Genomic DNA, 6000 nt, shown 5'->3' on the forward strand with positions numbered 1-6000 from the left:
ATAATGGAACATGTCTAGTGGTACAATGTCGCACACTTTCCATATATGATCAGGAAAACAAATAATTCTGTGATGCTTATCTGCCCATCTTCTATTTCCCAATTTACCAGAATTAACTCAAAAAAAGAAAAATAAATTGAGTGCCTAAAAAGCATAGAGAAATTGTAGATGAGATGGTAGTTTATACAGAAAATTCTAAATTTGTGTACACTTTGTTGCAACATCAAAGGGAATTGCTCAATTTCTTAGAATTCTGAGATATAAAAATATCAATTGCACTTCTATGTATTATGAAAAGTTGTAGTTCTGAAAACCAAGTAATACCAAAAATTGACAGTGAAGTATCAAAAACTAGGAAGAAGCAAACAGAGATTAAAAGTAGCCTGGCCTAGGTGACAGAACCCTGATTTCAAATGTGTAGCCTCTAGAACTGTGGCACAATAATTTAGTGTTTTAAGCCAACTGGTTATTGTGCTTTGTTACAACAGCCATAGGAAACTAATACAGTGCTTGAGAAATAAAAATAGAAATATATGTCCACAATCAGACTTGAACAAGAATGTTGTTCACTTTCTTTCTTTTTTTTTTCTTTTTTTTTTTTTTTGGTGGCGAACCTAGAGGAAACAATAAGGAAAAATCATGAACAGAAAAATAGAAAACAAATCATGATGCAATGCTACAATAGGACATACCAGTCAAGATAAGATAACCTCAAAAACATTATGGTAAAGAAAAAAATCCAGATGAAGAAATGAGATGTTTTATGATCCCGTTGATATGAACTTTAATGTCGGATGCATGGGAACTTTCTTGGTTGGGAAAAATGTTCTGTGTCTTAATTGTCTATGTACACCCTCCCCACTTCCTAGTATTCACATCACAGTTTTTGTCACCTTCATTTTGCTCACCCCCTGCATTCCTGTCATACTGACCTCTTCTGCTTCTAAAATTTATTGGGCTGATTCTACATCACAACCTCTGCTCTCACTATTCTTTCTGGAGCCCTGTATTTTATTTTATTTCATTAGAGATGCGTTAAATTGTTGAGGCTGGCCTTGAACTCACAATTCTCCAGCCTAGGCCTCCCAAACTGCTGGGATTACAGGCATGCACCACTCTGCAAAACCAGACATATTAATTTATAAACAATTTAGTTTGGTGGTTTCTTTTAGAAAAAATTAAGACAATTATTGGTAGCTTTATAAAGAAAAATAGTCATGGGTTAAAAAAAATAAAAAGGTTAACAAGTCTTTGATAGTGCTGGCTACTATATGATTGCATACTTTTTAAAATTACTGCTTTGAACTTGCTTAGCATATAATTTTAACAAATTATTGTTTACAAAAGGAAGCTACTACTGTTTATTTCATATTCTTAGTATTATAATACTGCTAGTAGAAAAGTTGAATAAAATATGATTAATCAATCAACAAGTACATGAAAAAACGCTCATCATCTCTAGCAGTCAGAGAAATGCAAATCAAAACCACCCTAAGATACCATCTCACTCCAGTAAGATTGGCAGCCATTATGAAGTCAAACAACAAAAGTGCTGGTGAGGATGTGGGGAAAAGGGTACACTTGTACATTGCTGGTGGGACTGCAAATTGGTGTGGCCAATTTGGAAAGCAGTATGGAGATTCCTGGGAAAGCTGGGAATGGAACCACAATTTGACCCAGCTATTGCCCTTCTTGGACTATTCCCTGAAGACCTTAAAAGAGTGTACTATAGGGATACTGCTACATCGATGTTCATAGCAGCACAATTCACAATAGCTAGACTGTGGAACCAACCTAGATGCCCTTCAATAGATGAATGGATAAAAAAAATGTGGCATTTATACACAATGGAGTATTACTCAGCCCTAAAAAACGACAAAATCATGGCGTTTGCAGGGAAATGGATGGCATTAGAGCAGATTATGCTAAGTGAAGCTAGCCAATCCCTAAAAAAACAAATGCCAAATGTCTGCTTTGATATAAGGAGAGCAACTAAGAACAGAGCAGGGAGGAAGAGCATGAGAAAAAGATTAACATTAAACAGGGATGAGAGGTAGGAGGGAAAGGGAGAGAGAAGGGAAACTGTATGGAAATGGAAGGAGACCTTCATTGTTATACAAAATTACATATAAGAAGATGTGAGGGGAAAGGGAAAAAAAACAAGGGGGAGAAATGAATTACAGTAGATGGGGTAGAGAGAGAAGATGGGAGGTGAGGGGAGGGGGGATAGTAGAGGATAGGAAAGGCAGCAGAATACAACAGTCACTAGTATGGCAATATGTAAAAACATGGATGTGTAACCAATGTGATTCTGCAATCTGTATATGGGGTATAATGGGAGTTCATAACCCACTTGAATCAAGTGTATGAAATATGATATGTCAAGAGCTTTGTAATGTTTTGAACAACCAATAAAAAATATGATTTAATATTTACACTACAACACAAAGATACAGAAAAAAATGATTTCTTATTTAAAACACTCATATTAGTAGTGTTAATAGTGCATTGTAACCAAATATAGGAATTTGGTTACAATTAAAAAATAATAAAAATTAATTTTTTAAAAGCAACAACTATGACCATTAAGAACACAGTGAATAGTAACTAATTTTTAAATTTATAACCATCTAAGGGGAATATTTTCTCTTTTAGTGATTCAGTTTTTGTTTCTATTTTGTGTATGAGTGTGTGTGTGTTGTGTTGCTGGGGATTGAACCCAGAGCTTTACACGGGTGTGCATGTATGCCCTGTTAAAATTAAATATTGGCTCTAAAGCCAAAATTAGACAGGCAGCCAGTATAGATAGGTAAATTAAATCAGGTCAGATCAAGGAGGCCAATTTGAGCCAGTCCTGGAAGTTGGAGACTGCCGCTGAGATTGAAATGCCTTCAGAGCCCTTCCTTCATTCTATCAAGCAACCTACCCTTGCTCCAAACTGTTGCTAAGGTAATCAGTCTCAGGAAATGCCCTTCCCTACATTGAGCTGTAAAAGTTGTTAATTAATGTGTCCTGGGCTGCTTCATCCACCTGTTTCCCACTTTTTGGTCATCTCATGGAGCATTCCTGGGCCTACTCACCTGTGCAGAAAGGAGAAAGATAAGGGGAAGAGAGCAGGAGAACAAAGGAAGCCTAAGACACATAAAAAGACGTAACATGTCACTTCTTGGAATACCAGGATACTAGCTATGGCCCTCTTCACCCTCTTGGGAGAAGTCTATATTACCCCTTTTTAAATAAACCCTGCTTTATATGCTTGCCTTGTTGTGCTTCTCTGATGTTGTACTTCAACACGTGATGGAGCAGAGAACTTGTCACGTGGCACCAGTAACCTTTGGTATCAATCCCATACATGTCTCCTTCCATTGTGCACATTCCTTCCATTACAAACTGTTCTCTTCTGCTTCTTTGTGTGTATACACACATACATACACACACACAACCACACACCCATACATTTAGAGAATTAAAAATTACATTTTCCACTGTCTTTATAAGTCAAAATATGTTGTTCTGAAATTTGTATTTTATTGTGTTTACATTCATCTAAGTTAAATAGACAACCACATATATTTACAGTTATGAGGTTCCTTTTCAGTTTGGTAAAAAAAAAATTTGTAATTTAATTCATGGAAAATGGGCTTACAACTCTGCTCCACATTGTTGCATGACTTTGGCAAAGTTAAATCATTCCCATGACTCAGCTTCTGCATTGGTATAATTTACATATGTGAGTCCCCACAAATACATACTGAAGTCCTAAATAAACTTAAGTATTTTTAGGTTTCAATATATGCCTCTATTGTTTAATAAATAAGTTGTTGTTATTTTTTTCTTTTCTGACTGAGGGGAAAAAATGTATCTTCTTGCTTAGAAAAGAGAATGCCTTTGTTAAATGTCAAATAAAAGGTTTATCAATTCTTCTGGGTGTATTTGTTCTCACTACAGAGAAGATGACAAGATTTGGGTTCTGGATATTAGATAACAGGGACAATCACACCAGGGATAATCACACATCATAACAGGACAATCACCTCAGAAGATTTTAAATTAATGAACTAATGTCTAAATGCAAAGTCTGATCTCCTTACTCAGTATAGCTCCTTAGTGTCAAGCTGGCAGGTATGGGTCCACTTACATCACAAAGTATACTCACCCTGACACATTTTCTAAGTAAACCTTAAGTTAAAAGAGTAGGGGAGGGGTTATGGGGTGGTAGAAGACCATGAAATGAGATGGGCATTATTACCCTATGTATGGGTATGATTGCACAAATGATGGGATGTTCTATTATGTACAACAAGAGAAATGAAAAGTTGTGTTCCATTTGTGTAAAAAAATAAAAATTAAAAAAAGAATATTATAACATAAGCCAAGAAGAGAAACACTATCATAGGTTTCTGTTTTTCAAAGTTCAGTAATCATTTTGCTAGATACATCATCACCAAGAGATCTCCAAAGTGAATAAAATAATCACATAATAGACATCAAAATAAGTTGAAACACTATTTTTTGACATTTAAGTGAAAAAGGAAGCCTATAATAACATATATCACAATTATCAGTAATAGATAATGTGATAATAGATATCAGAATGAACATATTTATAGAAAAAGTAACACTAATTACTCCTCAAATTTTAATGACTCATTTAAGGTATTAATTACTTTTCAGATATTCAGTATATATTTTATAAAATCCTTATATCCTGAATTAGGATTCAGTAGACTATACATATTTTGTGCAATTAGTGCTGTTTTATGTATAAAATTGAGAATGAAAAAATGATATGCTAAATGTGACTTTTTATATTCATTAAAAATATCAATAGCTACTAATTTTGATGATAACCTCAACAACAGATTTTTACATGCTGATTCTTTCTCAAATTGGTTATGACTGATAAATTAATATAGGAAAAAGTCATCGGCAACATAAAATTCTTAGTAAATACCTTTCTCTTTACTCACTAATGGAAAATGTCTTAGTATGACAATTACAAAGGTTTACTGCAATTTAGTATATAAATTTATGCATAACACTCCAAATTATCCACCTCTATCCACACAGATTATTGTCTATCCAATGGTGAGTCTCCTAAATTTCATCTTCTTTGAAAAGTATCATTACAGTTATTTTCTGAATATAAACTATGGAAAACTAATAATATTACTTCTCTAAATCGGTTTTTAAAAATATGAAAGTGTATTTTTATTCATCATTATGTAAAAAGTTAGTAACAAATCAAATATATTACCAATTTCCAAGAGGGAATTTTTGATGCCCTTTACCAGGAAATGCCTGATGAAGTGGTTTGGGTTAGTCCATTTGTGAATACTGTGTTGTTTCTTATCAGATTCTGGGCTCTTTGAAGAATGGAATTAAATGCCAAAATTACTTACAAAACAATGTTTGAGGTGGAGCATGATAATGTATACAAAATTCCATTGGAAGTGTTGAGGAGACAGACAAGAGACTTCTAACTTCCCTTTGAAAATAAAAGGATTATTTTTCTAAATAAGACAAAATAGAAGCAGTCTAATTGATGTGGTTTTCAAAAGGTCAATAATAATATTTTTCTTTTTTTACAATTTTTTTAATATTTATTTTTTAGTTATAACTTGACACAATATCTTTATTTATTTTTCATGTGGTGCTGAGTATCGAACACAGGGCCTCGCACATGCTGGATGAGCGCTCTACCGCTGAGCTACAACCCCAGGCCCAATAATAATATTTTTTCTATCTTCTATTATCATACACTTTTGTAAAATTTCTGATTGTTATGGGGAGTTGATCTATTTCAGTGACTAGAATGAAATAGACCAATTCACATGACACAAAGTTTATCTCTAAGAAAGAATGTCCATGTTCTTAACATTCTAAGCATCCAAAAGTTATCTTCAGGTTCCAAATCATTTGAATTACTTTTTATAGTTACTTCAGTAATAACATTTAGATGGTTTAATCCCAAATCAAACCATCTTGGGTAGTGATTCC

The sequence above is a fragment of the Marmota monax genome, unplaced genomic scaffold (genome assembly GCF_021218885.2).
Source record: "Marmota monax isolate L192 unplaced genomic scaffold, Marmota_monax_Labrador192_F-V1.1 WCK01_AAM20220418_F8-fsc00002, whole genome shotgun sequence".
NCBI lineage: Eukaryota > Metazoa > Chordata > Mammalia > Rodentia > Sciuridae > Marmota > Marmota monax.